Here is a 12380-nt window from a genome sequence, read left to right on the forward strand (position 1 = left end):
TCTTTTTTCCACAAAACTTAGTGAAGAGAATAATTTAAATAAGTGACTAGTTCCTTCCCCCAATTTCCATGTAGCGCTCGACTTATGTAGCAAAAGAACTGCGCGTTTCTGGAATCTCGAATCTATAAATCGATCCACTTTATGATTGCTTTATAAGCTATAGCAAACGTCATCGATTCAGACAAATGGTTGTCGGAAGGAGTAACGTCCTGATAGTACGACTAAAATAGTAATATCTTCTTCTTCTTAATTGACCGCTTACGCGATTTTCGTTCCGAGTTTAACAAAGTCGTTTCTTTCTCGTGCTAACCGGCGCCAATCGGACACACCAAGTGAAGCCAAGTCCTTCTCCACCTGATCTTTCCAACGCAAATGAGGCCTTCCTCTTCCTCTGCTACCACATCGAATACTTTCAGAGCCAACGTGAGGAGGCGAAGCATATGTCTACAGATAATAATATATTCCAGCTTAAAGCGTACCAGCAACGTAAATAATAGCTTAAAAGTACCATACAAGGTTTTGCGCAAAAGCAAGCACTGAATACGTGAAAAAAATTAAATAAAGTTTAAGTCGACTGCTTTAGTCGACTATAGTCAATATAACAAGAAGTGGCTGACACATTATCCAGATTATATTAGATCTTACTAAAGTCGGAGAAGTTTGAAATAATTGAAAAGATCTTCAAACCATAATATAAAATAAATTTAGAGTTAATACAACAAGTTAATATATCAGTGTTAAAAATAGCGAACAGCAGGAATGCTGTCCTGTGAAACCCCGGACGCCACTATGAAAGCAGTTCTTAGGCATGTATTCCTTCTCCTCTGCAAGAATCTTTGGGACTTACAGCCGACTCAAGCCGACTCAGAATGGCAGATATTTTTTTTTTTGAAGAGCTTTTTAATTGTAGTCACCCACTAACCTGTTCGGCTACGGAAGCCTATTTAGTTAGTTCAATATTTAATTCCGTATTCATTATATGGTTGTGAGTTATTCGCTAGCCGTGCTAGCTGTGTTATATAATAGTATCGTTAGATATATATACAAATTAAAACATATTGTGAGCACATTTAAAATTTATTCTATGGCTTTTAAAAAATTGTTAATAGATGAAGAGAAGCGATGCCTTACTATGGTGTATCTTACTTACTATGGTATTGATATCAAACGAGCATCGGTATCTCGAAAAGTTCCCGGAATATATTCAGAATACTCCAAATGCAAGTTTATTCCTCAAAAGTGATATTATCACCTTCAAAGTACTCCCCATCAACTTCAACGCACTTATGCAAGCGCTTGACCCAGCTCTCGAAACATTTCTGGAACTCTATTTTCTGTATAGCTGTCAGAGTGGTCTTTGATTTATCCATTGATTCATTTCGGCTGCTTAAACGCGTTCCCCATAGTAATTTTTTGAATCGATCAAACAGGGAGCCAAGTGAATTCGGTGACTGTTGGTGAATGGTATTCGTTTAGCTGTTGGCCAAAAATTCACGGATAATGATGACACTGTTCGGCGCTGTGTTATCATTGCGCAAAATTTACGAGTGAAATCATTTTTAATGCAAGATTTAATACAAAATTTTAAATTTCGCATCCATTATCAAAATTGTATATTAAAAAAATCGAAAGCACGGGCTCAGGTAGATTTATTCAAGACATCATAATTTGTAATCACAGATGTGACAGACTATCAAAAACAAAAATGGAGTAAAATCGGTTGACTTAGGACGTCACCTGGCGGTTATTCCGGGATGTTTTTGATCAAAGTGGTAAATTATACATATAGTATATCACCAAGTCGATCAAATCAGCTCTTACACGCTAAATTTCATCAGTATACGAACGCCAATTCCTTGTTTTCACTATGCGTCCCTGAAAGAGTTTACCACTAAAGTTAAAAAATATTAAAAACTTCCTGCGTTTTAAAAACGTACTTCGTAAACATTTTATTAACTGATAGCCAGCGATTTATAACATTTAGTCACAAATAAATTGAAGGGATATGGTGGAATACAAAGTGATCTTTCCAGTGAATCCAGCATAACGTTCTTCACGTCTAGTGTAGCTGGAAGGATTTCAGGTATAGTAACCATAATAATAAACCGAAAATGCATGACAATTTTTCAAATTATTTACATATTCATATATTTACCTAATATAAAAATAATAAAAAATTATACTGACCATTGCATATGTCCGTGAACTTTTGAATCTCAGCTTTTGTTACTACTTGGTAATTTTGTTGTATTTTGGGTGTGTCAATATTTTGGAAAATTTAAAATGTTTTCCAAATTATTGCTAATCTTTCTCGAAATCTATTTATCTTTGATAAAAAATTGTTAAGCAAGAACTATAGATAAAGAATTAGAGTTTAATAATATTTCTTTTTAAATGACTAAACTTAATTTTTACACCATGGGAATAATCAAAAGTTATAAAAACATATTTTTTCATTATATTATGTTTTCTCGAAATATGGGAATGAACTCATATGAGCGTATTCATAGCAAGTGATATACAAGTGCAATATAGTTCCAAGTGCAATATACATATTTTAGTCAATTATTTAAAAAAAACTGTGAAATAATAATTATTTTGAGACTGATTAAATATCCAATATTGTAGCTGTGTTTGTATTTAAATACCTTAATTTGTTTTTTAAATATCTTATTTTCTTCCGGCAAATGTTTTCAAAAATTCCCAAAATAAATTGTTTTTTTAACTTTTAAGGAAATTCAATGAAATTGCTTTTCTAAGAAAAGTTAATTTTCCTTGAAAGTAAAGAAAAAAGTTTTTGAAAATGATCTTAAAATAAATCACTCAAGAAATATTTATACGTAGTCAAGTCTTTGATCGGCCAGTTGATTTTTTTAACCCCGACAGAACGAGTTTCTTCAAATTTTTTCGCCAACCTTTGAATTGTCCACTCATTTCCACCAAAAAAATTTCGAATTTTGCTATAAATTGCTTTCAAATAAATATGGACCATTTTCACAATAAGTTTCTTTAATTTTATGTGTTGTTCTATCCAGTTACATTGCATATCTGTCTACTTGACAAAAAAGATACCGCCTAGGAATTATTCACAATTGATATCTACGCTTCATTTTTGAAAAACCTTTCATATGCCCTTTGCAACGAAATAAAAAACATAAAATGACTTGTAGTTATACGGAATTCAAAAAAGCCAATGGGAGTTCAAAAAATATGAAAATCATCATACAAATTCGAATTCAACATCAAATAAACTTGAAAATAGGGGCGCAGAATATAGCATGTGCCAAAAAAAGTTTGCCGTTACTTGAATATATTTTCTTATGATTTCAGAAACTCTATTATTTGGAGCCGATTAGGGTTCTTGTTTTGATGAAAGCATCTATTCTTTGGAGTAAAGGTGTGCCAAAAGTATTCAGTATTACTTGAGCTCACTATATACATATATATATGTGCATATAATTGGCGCGTACACCCCTTTTGGGTGTTTGGCCGAGCTCCTCCTCCTATTTTTGGTGTGCGTCCTGATGTTGTTCCACATATGGAGGGACTTACAGTTTCAAGCCGACTCCCGAACGGTATTTTTATGAGGAGCCTTTTCATGGCAGAAATACACTCGGAGGTTTGCCATTACCGCTATTAGAAAAATGTTTTTCTTAATTTTAATGCTTCACCGAGATTCGAACCTGCGTTCTCTCTGTGAATTCCGAATGGTAGTCACGCACGAACCCATTCGGCTACGGCGACCGTACTTATACATGCGTTTACATGATACTACAATTTAAAAACTAAAAACTAGTTTTATTCGAATTTTATACGCCTTTTGTAGAATAAAAGAATTATTTTGTAAAGCGTTTTTCAGTAAGAGCGCTTCAACTTTTTTTTTTAATAAAACACAAACGGTTTGACTTTTTTAACTAATTTTTTTTTATTATCGAGTATGAACATATACATTTAAGTATGAAATTCGATTTCTTTTGCATGACCACCGCGTGCACGTTTTATGAAGTCCAATCGTTGAACCCAATTTTCGACCACTCTTTTGCATAAATCGGCCGAAATTCCAGCAATTTCGCGTTCAATATTGGCTCTGCGCTCACAAATCGTCGCCGGCTTGTTACTGTAGACCAATGACTTCACATAGCCCCAAAGAAAATAGTCTAGAGGCGTCAAATCACACGAGCGCAGCCGCCATTCGGCCGGTCCATTTCTGGAAATAATGCGCTCATCGAACTTACTCTTCAACAAATCAATTGTAGCGTGTGCTGTGTGGCTTGTGGCCCCGTCCTGTTGAAACCACATGTCGTCTAAGTCCATACCATTCAATTGCGGCCAAAAATAATCGTTTATCATGTCGCGGTATCGATTTCCATTCACAGTAACGTGGCGATCGTTCTCGTCAACGAAAAAATATGGGCCAATTACGCCGCCGGCATGTAAACCGCATCAAACAGTGATTTTTTCGGGATGCAACGGTGCCTCATGAATCACGTGTGCATTGCTTTTTGCCCAGTAACGCATATTTTGCTTGTTGACAAAGGCATTGAGAAAAAATTGAGCTTCATCACTGAAGATGATTTTTTGGAATTATTTGGATTTAAAGTAGCAGCAACAGAACGATTATTTTCATAAAAAATTTGCACGATTTGCAATCGTTGCTCAAGTGTGTAGCGTTCCATGATGAAATGTATACTAATGAAGTTTACAAATGACAAGCGAAAAATAAAAAATATTGCGTCGTTCGCCCTCCCTATCGGAAAAAAGCTGAAGCGCACCTATTGAAAAACGCTATATAAAAATATGTTCTTTTTGTAAATATATTATTTGTATGAAAATACAAAACCCGAACAAACAATGGAAAGAAGAGTGTGAGACTAAATTATTTACATACTTGAAAAATGCTAAAAGCTTATCTTAGTACTCCGAACTTACAATATTTGTATCATACTCAAGCCTACAAATAAAACAATTTTTGAAATAAGTGGTGACAATATCCAAAATACAAAAGATCACTTGATATGGAATCACTCATATAATTCAAAAGCTTTTATATGAAACATCCTGTGTGTGCAATCGGTACAAATAGTTGTATAGCACCTTGCTCTTTTCGAAGCATGACATATTTTGTAATTTAAAGTTTAATTTTTTGGTAATATAGCATATACAATCCCATACAGTTTTCTATTTTTCACACCAAATTACGAAAGCTTTCAAAGCACAAGCACAAAGTTTTACGCCTACCTAGCTTTTTTTCTATCTTCGAAGCTTTAAAGCTCTGCCAGCTATTAGATAATTTGCCGAAGTATTTTCCCGCCACTAAGTTTGTTTATGTTTACTCCCTAATGTATATCCAAAGTGATGTTGTTTGTATGGAACATGCGCACTACCTGATGCAATCCACCATGCGACACTTGAGCACTAACAAAACTTATATAAATGCGAATTTGTGTCAACAATTGTTAAATACTTCACAGTTATGACGTCACAATATATGCCACAAATTTTGTGGATTGGCTTTTGTTGACTAAGGCATTAGGACGACGACTCTTTAATACTCACATGACCAAATGGACGCGAACAGTTGACAAGAGAACGTGTTAGTATACGGTACAGTGTCAACTTTTAGGCGCTAAGACGTCTTTTGTTATCCGGCCGTAACAATGCAAATAAAATAAAAACTAGAAATGGGTTAGCATCGGCTGCAAAAAAAAAAGAGTAGCCTAGTAGTGAATTATTAATCAAGCTTAAATGGTACAAAAAGTGTCGACTCCACAATAAATTACTTATACGCAGTGTGTAACTGGATGCTTGGCGATGCGCGAGCCGCATTAGCGTTCAAGTAAATATTTGATAACAAATTACTTACTGCGCAAGGAAATTAAAAAAGTGTACTCCGTGCATGTATTTGTGTGGTTGTAAATATTTTGCAACAAACAAACAAAAATGTGATGACTGCTGGCTGATATATTGAAAAAGTGCTGCAAAAGTTTTTCTATTCTATTCGAATCCGTAGAATTTTTCGCCAGCACGTTGATCGGGAGAAGCAGTTTCAAAGCTTTTGTGTGCAATATAAATTAAGTTTTAGTGGTTTGTTGGCGGCTATGAAATTATAAATTTAAATTGACGTCGGTAAATCGTGCGATAAAGGAAAAATTGTTATTCAATGAATATTAAACGTTCGTACATCTATGAATTTATTGACCTCATGGATCAATAAATTTATTCACCTTATGGCTAATAAGTGAAAGCTTGCGAAATATTATATTAAATAAGTGAATTTATTTGCAAATTTGAAATATATAATGGAAAAATATTCATAGATGATATATCTTAATGAAACATACTAATTGTGTTTTTGGCTAAAAAACAAAGCTGGCCTGTTTACTTGAAAGAACGATGTTTTATATTAGTTTTGCATTTAGTAGGTGGATACATACCGCCGTAACATCAGTTCTACTGAAACTACAAGATGAAATTTACCACCTAGTAATAATTCAAATTCTTAAGAATGAGTTTTTGAAAAACAGTGACTAGCGATCAACGTCTTGTGCACCAAATACTCACAGTTAGAAAGAATTGGCATAATAATTTTCACAGGACCTCTGCCACTAGCAGTTGGATCTTGCGCCTTTGCCTAGACAGTTATTAAGAGGTTTCCCACTCTTCTGCTATTACGAAAGTAATTCAAATCGAAATATTGAAAAGGCTGAAAAAGCAGTCCCTAATAGCAGGCATATTTCGGCATACAATAGAAAGCTTTCGAGTGTATTTCAGCTATGAATAAACTTTCTCATAAAAATATCTGGCATTCTTAGAGTGGCCATTATTTTTTTAAACAAGTCCAGCGGAGCAATAACTTCAGAACAGAAGTGTGGAGAAGGTTTCACAAAATCAGTATATCAACAAAACATTTACTGATTCGTTTAAATCTGCCTACACAATTGGTTGAAATATCAAATACACGACATTTGGACAGTTTTGACTACATTTCATCTTTCTTTTTAATTTGTATTCTTTTGTATAATAAATAATTCGTTTGTTTATAAAAAGTTATCAAAATTTCAAACTTTTAAATCAGAATCGAAAAAACGTAATAATTTGAATACGCAGTTTCAGAACCCATTAAACCACTTTAGCAAATTTGAAGTGACGAGCTAAATAGTTTATGAAGAATAAAAAAGGCAGTAGTCGCAGTGAGTGCCTTGTGGTATTCCAGCACATACAATATATTGATAGCAAGGATTTTGTACGACCTATTTTGCCTAAAAGCTTCCGCTCGACCAAAAAAAATTGTCAAGAACTTCATAAGTGTACCGCTGAATCAAAACTTGGAGAACTTAGGTAAAAGAATGAAATGGTTGGGCTCGTCACAAGCTTGGGGAAAAATAAATTCATTATTTTCTCGTAAAGTATCGTTCAAACAATTCAAAGTTTATGGTCATAGCCTAGGTGACATTTCACACTAAATGCATTCTTTCGATATTTTGTTGTTTGTTCCATTCAGTTGTGAGTTACAGGGTGTTAACAATGGAAGTCAACAAGGAGAAAATTCGGTACATTTTAAAGTTTCTCTTTCAAAAAGGCGAAAATGCAAGCCAGCAGAGCTTTTTTGGTGTTAAAAAAAATTTCGTTAGTGTCCAAAGTGTCGATAAAATCACAGAAATAATCAAAGTTGCGACTACATATACATATAATATTACAATAACAAAACCCTACGAATTGTGAAAAAGGAGTAGGTATAGGAAAAGCAAAAGGTATTTGCGTAAGCTGTTATCGCACCAATACAGACGAAAAAGACAAGAAAATGGATCGTAGCACTTGCCATACAGCCTTGAATTTTCAGACTGCTTATGCCAAGATACTGGAATAAGGAGGAATTATCTTATCAATACCTTACGAAAAGCGAAAAGTAGTATATGCATGTATTGTAATCTTACATATGGCCTACAATTTTCGAATTTTTTATCCATACTAAGCCTGCATATATTGCAATAATTATAAGAAAAGGGGTGTGGTATCTCCAATACAGCATACAATTTTGATACTGTTTTCCTCTTTAAATGTTTATGCTGTAGTGCTAAAAATTATTTATGGAAATTAGTATGGGTCTCTACATATCCTTTTGTTTACGTCACAAGTGATGAAACCTTATACAATTTACGTCTTTAAATCACAATTTTTTTTGCTCATCGAGCCACCTTCCACCAATTGAAAAATAACGTTCTGAAAATATTACTTAATCTTTATCCATAACAAACTCAGGGAAGTTAAGTTTTATATACTTTAAAAAATACCTTTCTGAATATTTTATCTAAATCGTATCCATATCGAATTCAAGGAACTTTCATATACTTAAATTGTGTATCCATATACATACACACATAATTGTATCGTATATTAATATTAATACCACTACATATAAAAATAACAAAACAAAAACAAGTGTATACATATGTAGATATGTATGCATATAAAACTAATTCATTCGTACCTTATCATGTCAATTCATAGCAAATGTTGCCATCATAAGATACGAGTAGATAGGTGCAGAATATTTAAAAGCTACATGGTAAGTTAGGCATACCAATTCATAGCCAAAAGCGGAAAGAAAGATAAAATATTTTTGTTCAATTAAAGTGAGTTATAATTGGACAAAAATATTTTATCTTTCTTTCCGCTTTTGGCTATGAATTGATATGCCTAACTTACCATGTAGTTTTTAAATATTCTGCGTTCATTTTCATCAAATTTAATCGAAACAATATAGGGTTGTGTATATGTAGTCTTAATTGCATCAGGAAATGTAAGGAAAAATGTGCAAAATGTTTCAATCGCACAAATCTAAAGCTGAGCATACGAATACCTAAAGGCTTCAGGTCAAAATGCAATGCAAACAGAATTTCTTATTATTCTTAATCAATACTCTGTTCAGTTTTTTGTGGGAGATTTCACTCTGTGTGAGAGCCTGGTCATCGTCACCAAGTATTTCAGTGCACGCTGGAAGTTGCTTTTACCACTTTTGCATTTGCGTAGAGGTTAAACAAGCATCATCATGTGCACTTTGAAGCATTTGGTGCATTTCGGTAAAACAAAATTACAAAGCCAACATAGCACAGTCAACCGTAGCTCTGTTTTAGCCCATTTAATTATTTCATGGTACAAAAATGCTAGACCAATTTAACGACTCAAAGATTGTGCAGAGTGTGAGGCAATCAGTTCTTTTATTTTTTTTTATTTTTATGAAAAATCAACTCGTTTTTTGAATATTTTATGTAGGTACGAGGGTTACCTATGTCAAGTCAATGGTTAGTAAAGAAGTCAAATTTGAAGTCAATACACTTCTATATTCACTTTTACTGACTCCAAAATGTGCTGTTGGAAGCGAGAAGCCTTTAACAGTCTCTTCATGCGTTAAAAAACGTTGACGTCGCATTTGAATTTGGATACTTGGTAGCAAAAATAAACTATTTGGTGCCGAATGAGGGTAGCAGGGTAAGTGACCCATTAATGACCTTTCAGTGCTCAAAAACTCTCGGGTGTGAGCCGGTATGTGAGAGCACGCACTCGTCTTCGGCGGTTGGTTTCCTGAGTTCTACGAAATCTTCTGGCAAACAAATGGTTGCGTACCATTTAGAATTCACTGCTTTAAGTTTCTCTAGTCTTAGCAACAATTTGCTTTAATTGCTTCTTCCGCGAGCACCTTTTGTTGGCTTAATCTCGTCTTGGAACATCCATACTGTCAATTTTTGTTTTGTTTACGGCTCATATGCATGGGTCCAAGGTTCTTCAAATATCAAAGATGCGGTTTGAACCACCGTGGCAACCTTTCTTCAATATTTTTACCACAATCACGAGTCGTTTTTTGGGCAATTGTCAAAGTAGATATTTGGTATCCAAAAGGAACAAATAATCTTGACGATGAAATGTTCATGCAATATTGAATGTACACTTGCCCTACAAGTACTTAAGAATGCTTCTGTCTCACGATATGTTATATGACGATCTTCCGCTATGAATTTATGCACAACATCAATTGTTCCTGCACGACAACCGTTTTTAGAGGGTCTTTCAAAAAAATATCGAATGCGGATGAGCTGGAATCAAACTTAGTGCGGCAAACTCAACCCTTAGATAAACCCTTCCCGAAATTTAATTAAAGGCACGGGCACTGGTGCCTTGTTTTTGCTCTCAAAGTTCTGCATTGGAATTCTTTTTTCATCTTTGGCTCATGTATCGTCAGTTCTTTCTTAGTAATTTTTACAGTTTTCTTTTGAAAGTAAGTTTTTTTGCGAAATATATTGTAATTAAAGGCAGCCATTTTCTTGTATTCAAATGAGTTAGTTGGGCATAAAATAATTGCACTTACCGTAATTTTCAAGTTTCATTATTAAATATTACTTTCCTATTAAATACATATGCCAACATGCCTTAAATTCTAAAAAAGTCACTAGTGAAAAGGAAAACACTATATAAAATCACTCAGTTCTATGCCCACAAGGCCACTGGTATAACTAATCGACACTTTGCCATTCAGTTGAATCGAATTCAATAGATAGTATCACAAAAATTAAGAAAAAGTATAACATAGGCCGGTCAAATAAAAACAGCTTTAAGTTATATGCACGACAATCGCTCGCTATTGTTCCTGGAAAAAATGCAATGACATCTAAAATTGGAAATAATTTAAAGTTTCTAGCCTGAAAGAAATTTTCGATAATAGTAATCGATCAGTTTGGAAAAATTTGAGTCAAAGCCAGCTTTGGCAGGGTCACTCAAGCGGCTACAATTTGAAAAGACAACATAGAGGTATCGATGAGTCGAAAAATTTGCAGAAAAATTCAACATGGTTTTCAGTACTAGTGGCATAATTTAAAGTGTCGCGAGTGACTTTCTAGGAAGAGAAGCTTTGGAGGCCGTTCTTTAACGGTTTCGGCTGGTTTGAGCTACTAAAAAGGTGTTAGAGTTTTTATTCAAAAAGTTTTCAAGGAAAAACCATGTGCCTTTACGCGATAAATTGCAGAGCTTATGGCATTGGGCTGTTCGCAAGCAATGAATTGCCAATTAAGGGGTTTGACAGGCACATTTTCATTTATACGAAATCCTTGCAGCGGCAATACTATAAACTCAAAAGCGAAATTTATAAATAAAAAAAAAAATTCAATTCAAGCAACAAAAAATAAAAAAAAAAAACAATTCAATTTTCATTTACGTGGCTGCAAATAAATCGAACTAATAAACTGTTTTCCTTCTGCTCGAAAATGCAACAAGTACCAGATTTTTATTTTTAATAAAAAGTTATGCGATGAGATGCCACGTAAAAAATGAATACACCATAATTTCCCGCATGCCATCAAAATTTACAATTCGCATGCGCTAGCTCATCAGAAGTGGAGATGTGAGGTAAATAATTAACTCTTCATAAACAGTGAAACCTTGATAATGCGAACGCTGATAAAACGATAAACCCTCTGAAAAAACCTTTTGCGTGAATTTTTACATAGGAAAATTCTCCATAGATATAACGCAGCAAAAAATTATCACGAACATCTTCGGAACATACTGACGGTTAAGTTCCGTTAGTAAAAGCTAATTAATAGCAATGTGACCTTCACATAATGAAGTGCAATGTGTTGCGTGCACATTGCCAATCTTAAACTTTACTTTGTTTTTAATTATTGCCAAAATGAGTTATCCAGCAAGACCGAACATTTTTCGAAACCAGGCAGTCTACACCGCATTAGATGCATATATGAAAATTTGACATCTTTACAAAAATGGATTGATATGTGCATACCTGTATGTGTTTGATCTAGAAATAAAAACTAAAAACACTAATCGAATGTTTTTCAAAAATTCTGCATTTTTTGTTGTATTGAAATTTTAGTATTCTTTAAATATAACGAAACTATAAATATGGCAAAGCATTTTTCCAACCCCTTTAACTTCATTATATCAAAGTTTTACTGTATTTACCTACCAAATCAATTCCAACAGCATGAAATGGCATAAATGTAACCAAAATTAACTGCCACCTCCGAAGTGAAAAGTTAAAGAAATACTATACCTCGCCTTTTTGGCGGTGCACATTACCATAAATACTTAAAGACATACTTACACCCAAAAGTATGCATTCAGTTGTCAACAGCTTAATCAACGCTGGGGCTGCGCAAAAAATAAAAGAAAAATAAACGAATTAAGATGAGAAAAGGTATAAATTTATAACAGGTGTCGCCAATTTGAGAAAGCATAGCTCCTACCAAGCCAACATTGTGTTTTGGCTCCTTCTCCAATTTGTAGTGTGCGTCATAATGTTGTTCCACAAATGGAGCAACCTTCAGTTTTATGCCACTCCCAAACGTCAAATAGCTTTCTATTAAAAGCTT

The sequence above is a fragment of the Anastrepha ludens genome, chromosome 3, assembly GCF_028408465.1.
Source record: "Anastrepha ludens isolate Willacy chromosome 3, idAnaLude1.1, whole genome shotgun sequence".
NCBI lineage: Eukaryota > Metazoa > Arthropoda > Insecta > Diptera > Tephritidae > Anastrepha > Anastrepha ludens.